Here is a 20,969-nt window from a genome sequence, read left to right on the forward strand (position 1 = left end):
AATGAACATTTGTGTGCATGTGTCCTTATAGTAGAACGATTTATAATTCTTTGGATATATACGCAGTAATAGGATTGCTGGGTCAAATGGAATTTCTAGTTCTAGGTCCTTGAGGAATCGCCACACTGTCTTCCACAATGGTTGAACTAATTTACACTCCCACCAGCAGTGTAAAAGTGTTCCTGTTTCTCCACATCCTCTCCAGCATCTGTTGTCTCCAGATTTTTTAATGATCGCCATTCTAATTGGCGTGAGATGGTATCTCAATGTACTTTTGATTTGCATTTCTCTAATGACCAGTGATGATGAGCATTTTTTCATATGTTTGTTGGCCTCATGTATGTCTTCTTGTGTAAAGTGTCTGTTCATATTCTTCGCCTACTTTTGAATGGGCTTGTTTTTTTCTTGTAAATTTGTTTTAGTTCTTTGTAGATTCTGGATATCAGCCCTTTGTCAGATGGATAAACTGCAAAAATTTTTTCCCATTCTGTTGGTTGCCGATTCACTCTAATGACTGTTTTTTTGTCGTGCAGAAGCTGTGGAGTTTGATTAGGTCCCATTTCTCTATTTTGGCTTTGTTGTCAATGCTTTTGGTGTTTTGGTCATGAAGTCCTTGCCTACTCCTATGTCCTGAACGGTTTTGCCTAGATTTTCTTCCAGGGTTTTTATGGTGTTAGGTCTTATGTTTAAGTCTTTAATCCATCTGGAGTTAATTTTAGTGTAAGGTGTCAGGAAGGGGTCCAGTTTCTGCTTTCTGCACATAGCTAGCCAGTTTTCCCAAAACCATTTATTAAGCAGGGAATCCTTTCCCCACTGCTTGTTTTTGTCAGGTTTATCAAAGATTGTATGGTTGTAGATATGTTGTGTTGCCTCCGATGCCTCTGTTCTGTTCCATTGGTCAATATCTCTGTTTTGGTACCAGTACCATGCTGTTTTGATTACTGTAGTCTTGTAGTACAGTTTGAAGTCCGGTAGTGTGATGCCTCCCGCTGTGTTCTTTTTACTTAGAACTGACTTGGCTATGCGGGCTCTCTTTTAGTTCCATATGAAGTTTAAGGTGTTTTTTTCCAGTTCTGTGAAGAAGGTCATCAGTAGCCTGATGGGGATAGCATTGAATCTATAAATTACTTTGGGCAGTATGGCCATTTTCATGATATTGATTCTTCCTAACCATGAACATGGAATGTTTCTCCATCTGTTTGTGTCGTCTCTTATTTTGTTGAGCAGTGGTTTGTAGTTCTCCTTGAAGAGGTCCTTTGCGTTCCTTGTTAGTTGTATTCCTAGGTATTTTATTCTCTTTGTAGCAATTGTGAATGGCAGTTCATTCTTGATTTGGCTCTCTCTAAGACTGTTATTGGTGTATAGGAATGCTTGTGATTTTTGCACATTGATTTTGTATCCTGAGACTTTGCTGAAGTTGCTTATCAGTTTCAGGAGATTTTGGGTTGAGACGATGGGGTCTTCTAGATATACTAACATGTCGTCTGCAAATAGAGACAATTTGGCTTCCTCTTTTCCTAAAACTTTTTTTTTTTTTTTTTTTTTTTTAGACTGGGTCTGGCTCTGTTGCCCAGGCGGGAGTGCAGTGGCACAATCTCGACTCACTGCAACTTCTGCCTCCTGGGCTCAAGCCATCCTCCCATCTCAGCCTCCCAAGTAGCTGGGACTACAGGCATACAGCACCACACTCAGCTAATTTTGGTATTTTTTTTGTAGAGTTGGGGTTTTGCTATGTTGGCCAGCATGGTGTCTAACTCCTAACTGCTAAGCTCAAGTGATCCGCCCACCTTGGCCTCCCAAAGTGCACAGGCGTGAGCCACTGCACTAGGCCTAATCTACTGGTTCTTAACCCCCATGAGGGTTAACTTACCATTGGCGACTGGCTCATGACAGCAGTGATTCTCAGAAACATCAGGAAGCCTATATTCTTGGTGGTGGTCTTTATGTACTGAGTCTCTCCTTGCAAGCGAGAGAATGGTTTGTCTCAGTGGTATCAAGAACCTAGGCCTGCACCTTAGCCATCCTCTCTAGTCCTGGTTCATGCTGTCCCCTTCTTGGATCCCACCTTAGTCCTTCACAGTGACCTTGAGCTGAATTTCCCAATTTGGGAAATCTACCTTGGGAGTCTCAGAGTACATTTTGGTACGACAGCTCTATGAGATATTAATAGATATTACTTAGGAAAAAAGTTCCAGTCCAGGCACTGTGGCTCATACCTGTAAACCCAGCCCTTTGGGAAGCCAAGGCAGGAGTATTGCTTGAGCCCAGAAGTTCAAGACCAGCTTGGGCAACATAGGTAGACCACATATCCACACACAAAGAAAATGTTTTAAAGTTAGCTGGCTGTGATGGCTACCCAGCTACCCAGGAGGCTGAAAGTGAGATGATCACTTGAGCCCAGGAGGTCAGGGCTACAGTGAGCCATGATTAAGCTACTGCGCTCCTGCCTGGGTGACAGAGTGAGACCCTGTCTCAATTAAAAAACAAACAAAGAAAGAAAAAGTTCCATTCTTGCTGAAATCTTGAAAGACCTATTTAGCGGCTGGGCGTGGTGGCTCACACCTGTGATTCCAGGACTTTGGGAGGCCAAGGCAGGTGGATTATGAGGGCAGGAGTTCAAGACCAGCCTGACTAAAATGGTGAAATCCCATCTCCACCAAAAATACAAAAATTAGTTGGGTGTGGTGGTATGTGCCTGTAATCCCAGATACGGGGGAGGCTGAGGCTGAGGCAGGAGAATCTCTTGAACCTGGGAGGCAGAGGTTGGGGTAAGCCGAAATCACGCCACTGCACTCCAGCCTGGATGACAGAGCAAGACTCTACCTCAAAAAAAAAAAAAAAAAAAAAAAGAAAGAAAAACCTATTTAGCACTCAAAAAACTTGGGCATTTGTCATTACAAATTCCTAGTTCAGCACATTCACTGTGTCTTTTAAAGATTATAAGGCCTCTGTAAGCAAGAAAACGGCTGTGGTGAGATGGGTTTATATAGGGATTTGTAATAGGGATGTACTGTATTTTTTAATCAGTGGTTCTCAAATGTCATCAGGCATGGTTGCCTGGGGAGCTTTCTAAAAGGCAGATTCCATACTCTATCTCAATCTTACCCATGGTGAATCTCTAGCCTTGTGTCCTAGAAATTCAAAATTTAAACAAACTCCTAAGTAATTCTGATGCAAGTAGTCCCTGTATTGTCTGAAATGTTAACTATCTCCCTCATCCCTGCTTGTGACAGCAATCAATGTTGCCATGGTAGCAGCCAATCCGAGCCACCCCCTGCTGCCTGCTGCCCAGGCAACATTGACTTCATGGGTCTCTTTCTTGTTTGCTAGCCTAAAGGGCCACTTGGAAAAATAATTTTCTAAGTACTATGAAAACTATACAATTGACCCAAAGAAACTGACTCACTGTTGCAGGATCAGAGATTACAAATCCCTCTGTCACCTCATCTTCAGAGTATCAGTCTCTTCATCACCTTTTGTGGCTCCAATTCAGATGTCAGAGGCTAAGCATCAATGTCTGTATTTCACTGGCATGAATAGGGTGTAGTCCCTGAAGCTTAGTTTTCCAAGCCCACCATGATTAAGGGTCCTTCCTTACCTAACACCTACAGCACTCCTGTTGTAACAAGCGTCATCTTGGGTTCAGTGTAAATAAATTTCTTATTTGAGTGGCAAGTAGTCGAGTTTACTTTCACCAAACCCAAAACAGTTCATTTCAATTAATTCTTTGGTCAGATCTAGCTATCCATGCTTATAAGAAAAAGGATAGGTAAAGTACTAGGATCTACATCTAACCTTAGCAGTTATGGTAAGCAGAATAATGGCCTAATCCCTGGAACCTGTGATTACATTACAGTTACATAGCAAAAGAGAATTAAGTTTGCAGATGGAATTAACTATGCCAATTAGATGATCTTAAATAGGAAGAGGAGCCTGAATTTTCCAGATGGGTCCAAGGATCCTTAAATGGAGAAGTGGGAAGGGGAGAGTCAGGGTTCAAATGATGCACGAGAGAAAGATCTGACCTGCCATTGCAAGCTAGGAAGATGAGAGGAGACTGCAAGCCAAGGAATGCAGGAGGCCTCTAGAGGCTGGAAGACACAAGAAAACTGATTCCTCCCCAGAGTCTCCAGAAGGAACGCAGCTCTGCTGACACCCTGATTTCAGCTCATTGAAGCCCACTTCAGACGTCTAACTTCCAGAATTGTAAGATAATACATTTGTATTATTTTAAGCCACTAAATCTATGATAATTTGTTATAGCAGCAGTAGGAAACTAATACACAGAGGATTACGACAAAAGGCTAGAAAGAGACACAGACTAGAGAGTCAAACAAATGTAGGCCTCCCTTTTCAGTGCATTACTACTCTTTCTGTAGTGGTGGTCCAGAAAAAAAACACTTCGTTTAATTCTATTAGTTTTCCAGGAGACTTGCCTTTGAAACATATAACCTAGTTCAGGAAAACTGCAGGATTTAAAAAAAAAAAAAAAAAGACTTAGATTATATCTTGATAAACCAAATTCATGTACTGTTTTCGTTTCTTCAATATTGCCATTTTCTCTTTTCCTTAAAATGAAGAATAATATTGTTGATGAAAACAACTAAACTTAGGCCGGGGTGGTAGCTCATGCCTGTAATCCCAGTATTTTGGGTGGCTGAAGCAGGTGGAGGTCAGGAGTTCAATATCATCCTGGCCAATATGGTGAAACCCTGTCTCTACTAAGAATACAAAAATTAGCTGGTCATGGCAGTGCACACCTGTAATCCCAGCTACTTGGGAGTGCCATTGGACTCCAGCCTGGGCAACAGAGAGAGACTCTGTTTCAAAGAAAAAATAAATAAATAAACTGTAAAATTTTTGAAGAGATTTATTCTGAGACAAATGTGAGAACCATGACCTATGAGTCAAATGTGAGGACCATGACACACAGCCTCAGTGAAGCAGGAGTGGCCATGAGAAACAGACCTCTCAGACACTGCCTCATGTCTATAATCCCAGCACTTTGGGAGGCAGAGGCTGGCGGATCATCTGAGGTTGGGAGTTTGAGATCAGCCTGACCAACATGGAGAAATGCCATCTCTATCAAAAACACAAAATTAGCTGGGGATGGTGGTGCATGCCTGTAATCCCAGCTACTTGGGAGGCTGAGGCAGGAGAATCACTTGAACCAGGGAGACGGAGGTTGTGGTGAGCCAAGATCACGCCATTACACTCCAGCCTGGGCAACAAGAGTGAGACTCCATCTCAAAAAAAAAAAAAAGTGTGAAGCACTTTCCCCTTCACTTTCTCTCTCCTGCTCTACCATTGAAGATGTGCCTGCTTCCCCTTCACCTTCTTCCTTGATTATAAGTTTCCTGAGGCCTCTTTAGTCATGCTTCCTGTATAGCCTGCAGTAATTAAACCTCTTTTCTTCAGAAATTACCCAGTCTCAGATAGTGCTTAATAGCATTGTGAGAGAGGACTAATATAGCTACACACTTTTAAACAACCAGCTCTCATGAGAATAGCACTGAAGGTAGGAATCCACTCCCCTACTCCACCTCCCACCAAGCCCTTCCTCCAACACTGGGAATTACAATTTGACGTGAGATTTGGGCAAAGACACAGATCCAAACCATATCATTCTGCCCCTGGCCCCACTCAAATCTCATGTTCTTACATTTCAAAATATAATCATGCATTTCCAACAGGCTCCCAAAGTCTTAAGTCATTCCAGCATTAACTCAAAAGTCCACAGTCCCAAATCTCATCTGAGACAAGGCAATCCCTTTTGCCTGTGAGCCTGTAAGATAAAAAACAAGTTAGTTATTCTTAAGATAAAATGAGGGTACAGGCATGGGGTAAATATTACCATTCCAAAAGGAAGAAATTGGCCAAAAGAAAGAGGCTGCTGGCCCCATGAAAGTTTGAAACCCAGCAGGGCAGTCATTAAATCTTAAAGCTCCAAAATAATCTCCTTTGACTCCATGTCTCATATCCAGTGCACACTGGTGCAATGGGTGAGCTCCCAAGGCCTTGGGTAACTCTACTCTTGAGGCTTTCCAGGGTACAGCCCCATGGTAGCTTTCACAGACTGGAATTGAGTGCCTATGGCTCTTCTAGGTGCAGGGTGCAAGCTGCCAATGGATTTACCATGCTGGGGTCTGAAGGATGGTGGCCCTCTTCTCACAGCTCCATTAGGCAGTGCCCCAGTGGGGACACTGTATAGGGGCTCTACTGCCCTAGTAGAGGTTCTCCATGAGGGCTCTGCCTCTACAGCAGGCTTCTGCCTGGACATCCAGCCTTTTCCATGAATCCTCTGAAATGTAGGTGGAGGCTCCCAAACCTCAACTCTTGTACTCTGTGCACTGGCAGGCTTAGCACCACATGGAAGCTGCCAAAGTTTATGGCTTTCACCCTCTGGAGCAGTGGCTGGAGCTGTATCTAGTGCCCTGTATCTAGTCACAGCTGGAGCTGGAGTGGCTGGGATGCAGGGAGCAGTGTCCTGAGGCTGTACAGGGCCCTGAGCCTGGTCCGCAAAACCATTCTTCCCTCCTAAGCCCCATGGCCTGTTATAAGAGGGGCTACCACAAAGTTTTCTGAAATGTCTTAGAGGCTTTTTCCCATTGTCTTGGCTATCAGCATTTGGCTCCACTTTACTTATGCAAATTTGTGTAGCAGGCTTGAATTCCTCCCCTGAAAATGGATTTTTCTGTTCTACCACATGGGCCAGGCTGCAAATTTTCCACTTTTACATTATGCTTCCCTTTTAAATACAAGTTCCAGTTTTATGTCATTTCTTTGCTCACACATATGAACATAGACTGTTAGAAGCAGCCAGGCCACCTCTTGAATGCTTTACTGCTGAGACATTTCTTCCACCAGATATCCTAAATCATCACTCTCAAGTTCAAAGTTCCACAGAAACCCTAGGACAGGGGCACAATGCCTGCAACCTCTTTGCTAACAATTAACAAAAGTGACCTTTGTTCCAGTTCCCAATAGGTTTCTCATCTCCATCTGAGACCTCCTCAGCCTAGACTTCATTATCCATATCACTACCAGCATTTTGGTCACAACCATTTAACCAGTTTCTAGGAAGTTCCAACCTTTTTTCTCATGTTCCTGTCTTCTTCTGAGCCCTTGAAGCTGTTCCAACTTCTTCCCCTCTATCCAGTTCTAAAGCTGCTCCCACATTTTCAGGTATTTTTATAGCAATGCCACACTCCCAGTACCAATTTTCTGTATTAGTCTATTCTTATCCTGCTATAAAGAAATACATGAGACTGGGTAATTTTTTTTTTTTTTTTTTGAGACGGAGTCTCACTCTGTCACCCAGGCTGGAGTGCAATAGCTCAGTCTCGGCTCAATGCAACCTCCACCTTCTGGGTTCAAGCGATTCTCCTGTCTCAGCTTCCCGAGTAGCTGGGATTACAGGTGTATGCCACCATGCCCAGCTAATATTTTGTATTTTAGTAGAGACAGGGTTTCACTGTGTTCCCCAGGCTGGTCTTGAACTCCTGAGCTCAGGCAATCCATAAGACTTAGTAATTTATAAAGAATAGAGGTTTAATTGGCTCACTATTCTATAGGCTGTACAGGAAGCGTGAAGCTTTCTGGAGACCTCAGGAAACTTTAAATCATGATGGAAGGCAAAGGGGAAACAGGCATGTCTTACATGGCTGGAGCAAGAGGAAGAGATTGGGGGAGGTGGTATACACTTTAAAAAATCCAGATCTTGGGCCGGGTGTGATGGCTCACACCTGTAATCCCAGCACTTTGAGAGGCCTAGGCAGGTGGATCACCTGAGGTCGGGAGTTCAAGACCAGCCAGATCAACATGGAGAAACCCCATCTCTACCAAAAATACAAAATTAGCTGGGCATGGTGGCACATGCCTACAATCCCAGCTACTCAGGAGGCTGAGGCAGGAGAATCACTTGAACCCAGGAGGCCGAGGTTGATGTGAGCTGAGATCACTCCATTGTACTCCAGCATGAGCAACAAGAGCGAAACTCTGTCTCAAAAAACAAACAAACAAACAAAACACTTTGGGAGACTGAGATGGGCAGATCATGAGGTTAGGAGTTCGAGACAAGCCTGGCTAACATGGTGAAACTCTGTCTCTAATAAAATTACAAAAAATTAGCTGGGTGTGGTGGTGCACACCCATAATCCCAGCTACTTGGGAGGCTGAGGCAGAAAAATCTGAACCTTGGAGGCGAAGCTTGCAGTGAGGCGACATCACGTCATTGCACTCCAGCCTGGGTGACAGGGTGAGACTTCATTTCAAAAAAAAAAGAAAACAGATCTCGTGAGAACTCTATCATGAGCATAGGACCAAAGGGGGAACCCAACTCCATGACCCAATCATTTCTCGTCAGGCCCCAAAGCCAAGATTGGGGATTACAATTCAACATGACACATTTGGGTAAGAACATAGATCCAAATCATATCATGTCTATAAGCCCAGGACTTTGGGAGGCCAAGGCAATCACTTGAGCCCAGGATCACTTGAGCCCAGGAGTTCAAGACCAACCTGGGCAACGCTGTCTCTACAAAAAATACAAAAATTAGCTGGGCGTGGTGGCAGTAGTCCCAGCTACTCAGGAGGCTGAAGTGAGAGAACTGCTTCAACCCATGAGGCAGAGGCAGAGGTTGCAGGGAGTCAAGATCACACCACTACATTCCAGCTTGGGTGACAGAATGAGATGTTGTCTCAAAAGAAAAAAAGAAAAAAAAGAACATGTGATCCATGGAAGAAGGTCAAAATATCAACATTAACAGAGGCTGAGAAGTTGATTCCAACCCTCATGGATGACTTTGAGGGATTCAAGACTTGAGTGAAGGAAGTTACTGCAGATGTGGGGAAATAGATAACTAGAATTGGAAATGGAACAATTCTGATGTAACTTAATTGCTATAATCTCATGATAAAACTTGAATAGATAAAGGCCAGGGGCAGTGGCTCATGCCTGTAATCCCAGCACTTTGGGAGGCCAAGGAGGGTGGATCATGAGGTCAGGAGTTCATGATCAGCCTGAACAACATGGTGAAACCTTGTCTCTACTTAAAAAAAAAAAAAAAAAAAAAAAGTAGCCAGGCATGGTGAAACCCAGTCTCTACTAAAAATACAAAAAGTAGCCAGACATGGTGGCACATGCCTGTAATCCCAGCTACTCAGGAAGCTGAGGCAGGAGAATTGCTTGAACCTGGGAGGTGGAGATTGCAGTGAGCAAAGGTGGCGGCACTGCATTCCAGCCTGGGTGACAGAGCCAGACTCCATCTCAACAAAACAAAAAAAACTTGAATAGATGAGGAGTTGCTTCCTATAGACAAGCAAAGAAAGTGATTTCTTGAGATAGAATCTACTCCTGGTGACGATACTGTGAACATTGTGGAAAATGATAACAACGCATTTAAAATATTACATAAACTAGCCAGGGAATAGTGGCTTACACCTATCCTCCCTGCACTTTGGGAGGCTGAGGCAGGCAGATTGCTTTGGCCCAGGAGTTCAAGACCAGCCTAGGCAACATGGCAAAACCTCATCTCTACAAAACACATCAAAATTAGCCAGGTGTGGTGGCGCAAGCCTGTAGTCCAAGTTACACAGAAGGCTGAAGTGGAAGGATCACTTGAGCCCAGAGGGTGGAAGTTGCAGTGAGCCGAGATGGCACCACTGCACTCCAACCTAGGTGACAAAATGGGACTTTGTCTCAAAAAAAAAGAGGAATATTGCATTAAAAAGTTTATGTGGCCAGGCGCAGTGGCTCACACCTGTAATCCCAGCACTTTGGGAGGCAGAGGCGGGCAGATCACAAGGTCAAGAGATCCAGACCATCCTGGCCAACATGGTGAAACCCTGTCTCTACTAAAAATACAAGAAAATTAGCGGGGCATGGTGGCATATGCCTGTGGTCCCAGCTACTAAGGCGGAAGAATCGCTTGAACCCAGGAGGCAGAGGTTGCAGTGAGCTGAGATTGCACCACTGTACTCCAGCCTGGTGACAGAGCAAGACTCCCTGTCAAAAAAAAAACTTATTACGCTGGGTGCGATGGCTTTGGCTCATGCCTGTAAACTCAGCACTCAGAGAGGCTGAGGCAGGCAGATCACTTGAGGTCAGGAGTTCAAGATCAGCCTGGCCAACATGGTGAAACCTGTCTCTACTAAAAATATAAAAATTAGCTGAGCGTGGTGGCACACACCTGTAATCCCAGCTACTGAGGCAGCTGAGGCAGGAAAATTGCTCAAACCTGGGATGCAGAGGTTACAGTGAGCCAAGATCATGCCACAGCACTCCAGCCTGGATGACAGAGTGAGACTCAAGGAAGAGTCGGTCAATGTGTCAAACTTCATTGTTGTCTTACTTTGAGAAACTGGCCCAGCCACCCCAACCTTCACCAACCACCAGTCTGATAAGTCAGCAGCCATCAACATGAAGCAAACCCTCCACCAGCAAAAAGATTAAAGGTTCAGATGATCATTAGCATTATTTAGCAACAAAGTTTTTTTTTTTTTTTTAGAGTCTCACCAGACTAGAGTGCAGTGGCACAACCTCGGCTCACTACAACCTCTGCCTACTGGGTTCAAGTGATTCTCCTGACTCAGCCTCCTGAGTAGCTGGGACTACTGGCACATGCCACCACGCCCAGCTCATTTTTGAATTTTTAGTAGAGACAGGGTTTCGCCATGTTGGCCAGGATGGTCTTGATCTTGACCTCGTGACCTGCCAGCCTCGGCCTCCCAAAGTGCCAGGATTACAGGCGTGAGCCACCACGCCCAGCCGCAACAAAGTATTTTTAAATAAAAGTATACTTTTAAAAGACATAATGCTATTGCACACTTAAACTATTGCACACTTAATAAACTATAGTACAACACAGCTTTAATATGGACTGAGAAAAAAATATGACTCATTTTATTGCTTTATTATGATTATCTGGAATAGAATCCATGATATCTCTGAGGTATACCAGTAATTGCAAACCTCAAAACAAAGTTAGCACATCCAGGCTTTCCCAGATGTGTTTGAACATAAAATTGTTTTTCTATGACACATTCTATGAGACTGATATTTTCCCTAAGAAAAGCTGGCCTGGAGCAATGGTCTTCAAACTGTTTCTCAAGGCTCTAGGGTCCCAGATAGTGGCTCAATATTACATGAGGGATGAGAATAAGGCCAACTGGATCCCTAGTTCTCCTTCCATACACCTCCACTTTAATCTGTTTTATGAAGGCGTTCCCCCTAAGGATGTATGTGTATGTATATATGGACATATGCATAGATGTATTACATATGTTACTTATTTTCTATGTATACAATTAGCTGAAAATAGGTCTATATTGGAAGAAAGGGTTTGGTTGCTTTTAGAACTGTTTTTGGAAACTACCGGCCTAGGCTCTAGAGGACCTCTCAGGTTCCAAGCTACAAGGGCTTGCTAACCTTACCCAAAGTTCATTGCTTTTGCTGCTGATGTCTTTCCAGACCGTCAAAGGGCTGTCCACCTGTTCTGATTTTCCAAGCGGTGGTGTGGAAGGGGCTCAGAAAGGGATCACTGACAGTAGCTCAACACAGATCAGGCAGCTTGGTCCACAGGCACTTTCCATCTATGGAATCACAGGCTGAAAATAGACCATTACATGCTACAAAAGTCTTAAATTGCTTCTAACCACGCAGTGTAGCAAAGGGATTAAGAGCATGGATTCCACAACCAAACTCCCTGGCTTCAATTCTTGGCTTTGCTGCTAACTAGCTGTGACCTTGGGCAAGTTTCTTAGTTTCCTCATCTTTAAAATGGAAGTGAAGATAACAATGTTTGCTAAATAAAACCAATGTGTCTGGGTGCGACGGGTCACACATGTAATCCCAGCACTTTGGGAGGCTGAGGCAGGCAGATCACTTGAGGTCAGGGGTTCGAGACTAGCCTCGACAACATGGTGAAAACTTATCTCTACTAAAAATATAAAAGTTAGCCAGGAGTGGTTGCAGGCACCTGTAATCCCAGCTGTTTGGGAGGCTGAGGCAGGATAATCAAACCTGAAAGGCAAGAGGCTACAGTGAGTTGAGATCGGGCCACTGCACTCCAGCCAGGGCAACAGAGTGGGATTCCATCTCAAAAACAAACAAACAAAAACCAATGTGACGATGGCTTTCTTTCTATGTGAACTTATGAGTAGCAAGGCCCAGCTCTGGGCATTTTGATTTTTTTAGTGTTGAATATTCTATCACTGCTATCAAGGCGAGGCCTCCCATGAAGATCCTGGAGATCCAGTCATAGGGCCTTACTCCTGGTCCTCCAAAATGGGGAACTGATTAGCAGAATTGGGATTCCTTGAATCAGTAACATTTCCAAAGCAATTCTGAAAATTTACATAGGATGATCATCTGTTAACTGTGCCATTCAGCACATCAAAATAAACTGCCATCTACTGTCAGCACTAATTCATGAAAAGTAATTATATTATCATTATTTTGAGATGGAGTCTCATTCTGTTGCCTGGGCCAGAGTACAGTGGCACAATCTCAGCTCACTGCAACCTCCACCTCCTGGGTTCAAGCGATTCTCCTGCCTCAGCCTCCCAAATAGCTGGGATTATAGGTGTCTGCCACCATGCCCAGCTAATTTTTAGTTTGTTTATTTGAGACAGAGTCTTACTCTGTCGCCCAGGCTGGAGTGTAGTTGAGCAATCTTGGCTCACTGCAACCTGTGCCTCCGAGGTTCGAGTGATTCTCCTGCCTAAGCCTCCTAAGTAGCTGGGATTATAGGCATGTGCCACCATGCCCAGCTAATTTTTGTATTTTTAGTAGAGATGGGGTTTCATCATGTTGGTCAGGCTGGTCTTGAACTGCTGACCTCGTGATCCAACTGCCTCGGCCTCCCAAAGTGCTGGAATTACAGGCATGAGCCACCACACCCAGCTGAAAGGTAATTTAACAACAAAAAAGTAGGAAGAACATAATCTCAGATTAAGATAGGACTTTATTTTTATTTTTTATTTTTACTTATTTATTTACTATTGCATGAGGGCCACAGCAGCACGTGGCAGGGTGTCACACCTGAGTGGGGACGACAAGATTGTTCTCGTTCCCCAACTGCCAGCCTCAGTGGTGCAACAGGAGGCGGATATAGGAAGGCTATGACGTCATGGGCCCTGTGATGTCGTGGCAGGATTGGGGAAGAAAAGCAAAGCAAGGTGATGAGCGGCGGACTGTAGCAAAAACATGGAATGCTTCATGAATTTGCGTGTCATCCTTGCTCAGGGGCCCTGCTAATCTTCTCTGTATTGTTCCAATTTTAGTACATGTGCTGCCGATGCGAGCACAGGACTTTAATCACATTTAGCTTAGTTAAAAAATCATTTCCGAGTTTGTTTGTTTGTTTCTGTTTCATCTTGAGCCAGTGGCCAACTCCTATCTGTGACTCAGTATTTGGCCAACACACTACTGGGCCCTTCTGAGAATTCCAGTACACACTGGGCATTATAACTAAACGCCTCCCTGAATGACCTGCTTAAAGCCTCAACGCTGGTCTAAGCACGACACTTTGCAAAAGTAAAGGTTTTGCTAATGATCCCAGAGAGCACCACTGTGCTCAGAGGTGGCTGACCATAGGGAATCAGGAAGAGGTTTTTTTTGTTTGTTTGTTTTTGAGACAGAGTTTTGCTCTTGTTGCCCAGGCTGGAGTGCAATGGCACGATCTCGGCTCACAGCAACCTCCACCTCCTGGGTTCAAGTAATTCTCCTGACTCAGAGTAGGTAGGATTATAGGCATGCGCCACCATGCCCAGCTAATTTTGTATTTTTAGTAGAGACGGGGTTTCTGTATGTTGGTCAGGCTGGTCTCGAACTCCCAACCTCAGGTAATTCACCCGCCTCAGCCTCCCAAAGTGCTGGGATTATAGGCGTGAGCCACTGTGCCCGGCCAGGAAGAGGTATTTTAGTTGTTCCCTGTAGCACTTAATGGGGCCACTTAGAACCTTGACTCCAAGTCCAAGAAGCCAAGAAAGGCTCTGAGCTACCTGGGTGTGAAGAGTTTTTGTGCCCTGGACAGAGAGTCAGGACATAGGGACTCTATGCTGACCCTTCTGTTAACAGAGAGTGACTTTTGGTAAGGACCTCAACCATTCAGACCAGGTTTGCTTATCTATAAAGTAGAGGTGGTAATATCTACTCCTCATTTCTCAAGATTATGCAGAGACTCAAGTAATGGTTGTGAATGTGGTTTTAAAGAACAGTACAGTGATAAGGGAATGAGTATTTGTAACTCTCAGCCCCTACTCCCTTCTAGTCAGGGCCCCAGGTGCCCCCACCACGAATATAGCAAAGGGCCAGGCACATTGGCTTACGCCTGTAAACCCACCACTTTGGGAGGCCAACGTGGGAGGATCACTTGAGGCCAGGATTTCCAAACTGCCTGGGCAATAAGAATAAGTGAGACCCCCATTGCTACAAACATTAAAAAGAAAAAAAAGAAAGAAAGAAAAAAGATTAGCCAGGTGCGGTAGCATACACATGTAGGTCTAGCTACTCAGGAGGCTGAATTAGGAATTCAAGGTTTCAGTGAGCTGCGATTGTACCACTGTATTCCAGCCTGGGTGACAGAGCAGGACTCTGTCTCTTAAAAAAAAAATCATGCTGGTCAAGCCTGGAAAAAATAAATAAATACAAATAAAAAGGATTATACCAAGTACCAAGGACTCTTTCCTCCTCCCTTTCCTTTATCCATAGTACAGCACTTCGGGGTATCTAGACTCCCAGGCCTCGGGTGAGGGTGTGGAGTAGGAAGAACCATTGTTTTCTCTTTCTCAGAGCACATGGTCCCCAGGTTTCTCCTGAATAAAGTGAGCTGCTAAATTTAAACACTCAGGAATCCAGAAATACTCTTGGAATTCCAGCTTGGGGAGCTTGTTCAATAATGCTTCCTGTTAAACTAACCAAGAGTGATAGCAGAAGAATGCCTGGAGACATTCCATTGACCTGGGTCCAGGGAATTCTGCAGCTCAACTTTCTAGTGTGTTAGATTAGAAAGTAACTTTAGATTGGTGTTTCTCAATGCTGGCTGAACATTAGACTCACCAGGGGATCCTGTGCAAAATGCTCATGCCCAACATGTACATCACACCAATTAAGTCAGAATTTTTAGGGGAGGGACCCAGATTTTTTTTTTTTTTTTTTTTTGAGATGGAGTCTTGCTCTATCACCAGGCTAGAAAGCAGTGGCATTGGGCTCACTGCAACCTCCACATCCGGAATTCAAGCAATTCTCCTGCCTTACCCTCCCGAGTAGCTGGGATTACAGGCACACACCACCACATCCAACTAATTTTTGTTTTAGTAGAGATGGGAGTTTCACCATGTTGGCCAGGATGGTCTCGAACTTTTGACCTTGTGATCCACCCACCTTGGCCTCCCAAAGTGCTGGGATTACAGGCGTGAGCCACCATGCCCTGCTGATATTAGCATTTTTAAAGCTCCCCAGATGATTACAAGGTGTAGCCTACATTAGGAACCACGACTCTAGGTAATCCAGGCAGAAGGAAAAACAGGCCTCAGGAATTTAAGATTTTTTCTAAAGTTATACAGCTGCTTAGAGTTTGAGATCTCAGTTCAACAAGCTGATGGGAAAAATGGTTAATTTCCACTGAGCATTTTACTATGACGCAGAACAAGCACTAAGCACTTTACAGACACAATCTTAATTAATCTTCACAATGATCATATGAGAAAACTGAGGCCCAGAGAGTTTGACTACTTTGCTGAAGGTCAAAGCAACTAAATAGTGGCAGAGATCCACTTCAACTGTTCAACCATGGTTGGAGCAGCAGACAAGATAGGGATAGGAGCCCTGCCCTTAAGGAATATAGAGTCTAGTGGGAGGGACAGGAAGCGGGTGAGCCAACAATCTGATAAAGGTTACCATAAAATTAAACAAAGGTCGTCAAGGAAGCCACTCGTGGAATAGTCAAAGCCTCCCAGAGGAGGAAGCTTTAAAGGATGAATGGAGTTCAGTGAAAAGCAAGGAAAGGAGGAAGTGGGCCTAGCAGGTGGAAAGGTGACATTGGAGAGCCAGGTGAATGCTTGCAGCTGTGCAGCAATTCAGAGTGACAACAGATTACCTTGTTAGTGAGAGATGAGACTGAGGAAGTATGAAGACCAGATCATTAAGGCTAAGGAGTTTAAAATAAAGAAGCTTTCAAGGATTACAAAGGACATGAAAGGATCAGCTATATACAAGTGTGTATTTAAAATATTATTGAAGGTTGGGCACAGTGGTGCCTATTGCGCCCAGCACTTTGGAAGGTTGAGACAGGCAGATCGTTTGAGCTTGGGATTCAAAAAAAAACAAAAGGGCAACATGATGAAATCTCATCTCTACAAAAAGTACTAAAATTAGCTGGGTGTGGTGGCACACACCTGTAGTCCTAGCTACTAGGGAGGCTCACCTGAGCCTGGGGAGGTGGAGGCTACAGTGAGCCATGATTGTGCCACTGGACTCCAGCTGGGGTGACAGAGGGGGAAAAAAAAGGCCAGGCACAGTGACTCACGCCTATAATTCCAGCACTTTGGGAGGTCAAGACAGGTGGATCACAAGATCAGGTGTTCGAGACCAGCTAGCCAACATGGTAAAACCCTGTCTCTACTAAAAATACAAAAATTAGCCAGGCATGGTGGCACGGGCCTGTAATCCCAGATACTCAGGAGGCTGAGGCAGGAGAATCGCTTGACCCTGAGAGATGGAGGCTGCAGTGAGTTGAGATTTCGCCACTGCACTCTAGCCTGGGCGACTGAGTGAGACTCTGTCTCAAAAACAAAAATTGATTACTGGAGGATATGACACCAAAAACATAGGTAACAAAAGAAAAAAAACAGGCAAACTGGGCTACATAAAAACTTAAGGACTTCTGGACATCAAAATATTATACTATACTATCAACAGAATAGGCCGGGCACAGTGGCTCACACCTGTAATCCCGGCACTTTGGGAGGCCAAGGGGGCAGATCACCTGAGGTCAGGAGTTTGAGACCAGACTGACCAACATGGTGAAACCCCGTCTCTACTAAAAATACAAAAATTAGCCAGGTGTGGTGGCACAGGCCTGTAATCCCAGCTACTCAGGAGGCTGAGGCAGGAGAATCACTTGAACCTGCGAGGCAGAGGTTGCAGTGAGCCGAGACTGTGCCATTGCACTCCAGCCTGGGTGACAGAGCAAGACTCTGTCTCCAAAACAAAACAAAACAAAACAAAACAAAAAACTGAATAAAAAGGCAAAAAGGCAACTCATAATGGGAGAAAATATTTGCAAATCATATATCTGAGAATTGCTAATATCCAGAATACATAGAGGACCTCTATAACAAAAACAATCAGCTCAATTAAAAAAATGGGCAACGTCGACCAGGTGCAGTGGCTCACGCCTATAATCCCAGCACTTTGGGAGGCTAGGGCAGGTGAATCACCTGAGGTCAGGCGTTCTAGACCAGCTTGGCCAACATGGTGAAACCCCATCTCTACTAAAAATACAAAAATTAGCCAGGCATGGTGGTGCGTGCCTGTAGCCCCAGCTACCTGGGAAGCTGAGGCAGCAGAATGGCTTGAACATGGGAGGCAGAGGTTACAATGAGCTGAGATCATGCCACTGCACTCCAGTCTCGGTGACAGAGTGAGACTCCATCTCAAAAAAAAAAAAATGGCCAAAGTCCTTAAATTAGATATACAAGTGTCCAATAAGCACAAGAAATGATGTTCAGCATCAATAATCATTAGGGAAATGCAAATAAAAACCACAAGATACAGTGTCACCTCACACCCAGTATGATGACTATTTTAAAAAGAAACAACAGCAACAACAAAAAAAAATAGAAAATAACAAGTGTTGGTAAGGATGTAGAGAAACTGGATCACTGTGTAGTGCTGGTAGGAATGTAAAGCAGTACAAACCACTGTGTATGATGGCTCCTCAAAAATTAACAGTAAAATTGCCATATGACTCAGCAATTCCACTTCTGGGCACACCCCAAAACGAAAACAGAGTCTTGTCCAGGCATGGTGGCTCATGTCTGTAATTCCAGTACTTTGGGAGGCTGAGGCGGGTGGATCACCTGAGGTCAGGAGTTCGAGACCAGCCTGGCCAACATAGTGAAACCACGTCTCTACTAAAAATACAAAAAACAAAAAATTAGCCGGGCCTGGTGGTACATGCCTATAGTACCAGCTACTTACTCGGGAAGCTGAGATAGGAGAATCACTCGTACCTCTCAGGTTCAAGTGATTGCACCACTGCACTCCAGCCTGGGTAACAGAGCAAGACTCTATCTCAAATAAGAAACAAAGAAAGGAAGAAAGAGAGAAAGAAAGAAAACAGGGTCTTGAAGAGAACATGTACTCTTATGTTCCTAACAGCATTATTCATGACACTCAAAAGGTAGAAGCAACTCCAGTATCCATCAGCAGATGAATGGATAAACAAAATGTGACATATATGCACACCCCCAAACTGCTGGATTATTCAGGCTTAAAAAGGAAGGATATTCTAACATATGCTATAATATGAATGAACCTTGAAGACATTATGCTAAGAGAAATAAGCCAGTCACAAAAGGATGCATCCTGTATAGTTCTGCTTATGTGAGGTACCTAGACCAGTCAAATGTATGGAGATAGAAAGCAGATGGCTGGGTGCAGTTGCTTATGCCTGACATCTCAGCACTTTGGGAGGCCAAGGCAGGCGGATTCACCTGAGGTCAGGAGTTCAAGACTAGCCTGGCCAACATAGTGAAACCCCATCTCTACTAAAAATTCAAAAAAATTAGCTGTAATTCCAGCTCCTTGGGAAGCTGAGGCAGGAGAATTGTTTGAACCAGGGAGGCGAAGGTTGCAGTGAGCTGAGATTGTGTCCAGCCTGGGCAACAAGAATGAAACTTGATCTCAAAAAAAAGAAAGAAAGTAGATGACAGCAGTTGCCAGGGGCTGGGGAAGGAGAAATGGAGACTTTCTGAAGCTCTGATAGAGCTTCAGTTTGGGAAGATGAAAAAGATCTGTAGACAGATGGCGATGATGGTTGCACAACAACATGAACTGAACTGTATATTTTTAAATGATTAAATGATAAATTTTGTTATGTCTATTTTACTGCAATAAAAAAAAACCAAAACAGTCAGCTGGGCATGGTGGCTCACACCTGTAATCCCAGCACTTTGAGAGGCTGAGGCAGGAGGATCACTTGAGTCCAGGAATTAGAGATCAGCCTAGGCAACATAGCAAAACCCCATCTCTACAAAAAAGAAAAAAACATGAAACAACCATTGGAAAAAAATAATTGGCCAGAGTGTTAATAGATTTAGAGGGTAAAAGACTCAATAGAGACACACCAGTTACAGAGCTAACATCGTGGAGAGGCAGAGACCTGATAAGAACCTGTATTGTTAGACACCAGCAGGAAAGCTGCAGCTGTAGTTTTTTGTTTGTTTGTTTGTTTCTGAGATGGAGTTATGCTCTTACTGCCCAGGGTAGAGTGTGATGGCACGATCTTGGTTCACTGTAGCCTCAGCCTCCTGGCTTCAAGCAATTCTCCTGCCTCAACCTCTCTAGCAGCTGGGATTACAGGCTCCTGCCACCATGCCCCTCTAATTTTTTGTATTTTGTTTAGTAAAAATAAGGTTTCACCATGTTGGCCAGGCTGGTCTTGAGCTCCTGGCCTCAAGTGATCCACCTGCCTCTGCCTCCCAAAGTGCTGGGATTACAGGCGTGAGCCACATGCACAGACACAGGTAGTTTTCAGTTGCTATTTTGCTTGCACTTTATGTAGCATTTGACACTATGAACTACTCCTTTCTTGTGGACTTTCTGTTGTTCTTCCTTGGTTTGCAAAGCACTCTCTGTTACTTTTTTTTTCTTGAGACGGAGTCTTGCTCTGTCGCCGGGGCTGGAGTGCACTGGCACTCTCAGCTCACTGCCACCTCCACCTCCCAGGTTCAAGCAATTCTCCTGCCTCAGCCTCCTGAGTAGCTGGAATTACAGGTATGTACCACCACTTCCGGCTAATATTTTGTATTTTTAGTAGAGATGGGTTTTCACCATGTTGGCCAGGGTGATCTGGAACTCCTGGCCTCAAGTGACCGGCCCACGTTGGCCTCCCAAAGTGCTAGGATTACAGGCATGATCCACCATGCCCAGCCATGGGCCCACTCTTTTGATAAGCTCTGCTGTGAAGTGAACTTGTAAGACTGGCTTATAGCTAGACAGAGGTACCTTTCTGACGTGAGAGAAGCTTGACTGTGTTCATGTGTGGTAGGAAAAGCCAGAAAGGAGAGAGTGAAGACAGAGGGAAGTGTGCTGCTGTTGATGGAGCCAAGTGCTGAGGGATTGGAAGGATGGAGTCCAGAGCCCATGGAGGCAGCAGGCCTCAGACAGCAGGAGGAGCACCTCCCTGTGGACAAGAATGATGAGAGGAGGCATTCATGGGCTGGGGTTTAGGACAGAGATGCAGGGAGCTGGTTGTAGGGGAAGGGAGTAAACCAGTGGCAAGGAAGTTCCAGCCAGAGACCAGTTCGTTCACATTTCTGAGCTGGACAATCATGACAAGGTCAGGGTGTGCCTGACTGAGGTGGCAGTTACATCACTAGAGTTAGAAGGTCAAGAATTCCGAAATGGATAATCCTTGGGACCAGGTCTAGGGTGGAGAAAAAGTCTGGCAGGATCTATCCTCAGAGAGATCAAGAGGAAGCTGTTTCCTGGCCTCCCACACAAACACGTTGGGATTTTAAAAAATATTTCTTAGGCCTAACTCATAATTTACCTAATTACCTTTGCCACAATGTAAACCCGTAGCTTCCTCAAGAAAAGATCAAACATTTAAAACAAGTTAGACTGAAACCGTGAAGCAGGAGTCTGAATGATAAATATGGCTCTGTCCACTACATAATGGGTTTAATGTACTTTTCCTTCTTTTTTTTTGAGACAGGGTCTTGCTCTGTTGCTCAGGCTG

At 44.4% G+C, this 20,969-nt stretch overlaps 1 protein-coding gene and 1 non-coding gene across 2 annotated transcripts in view; both read right to left on the bottom strand.

Moving 5' to 3' along the window:
• NT5C2 (5'-nucleotidase, cytosolic II) overlaps positions 1-20,969 on the bottom strand; it is a 195,670-nt gene that overhangs the window by 132,870 nt on the left and 41,831 nt on the right. The window lies entirely within an intron of this gene.
• On the bottom strand, positions 13,202-13,308 carry LOC118146475 (U6 spliceosomal RNA). Its single transcript, XR_004732337.1, has one exon. It is a non-coding gene; the product is annotated as a U6 spliceosomal RNA (small nuclear RNA).

This window comes from Callithrix jacchus, chromosome 12 (genome assembly GCF_049354715.1).
Source record: "Callithrix jacchus isolate 240 chromosome 12, calJac240_pri, whole genome shotgun sequence".
In the NCBI taxonomy this organism is placed as follows: domain Eukaryota; kingdom Metazoa; phylum Chordata; class Mammalia; order Primates; family Cebidae; genus Callithrix; species Callithrix jacchus.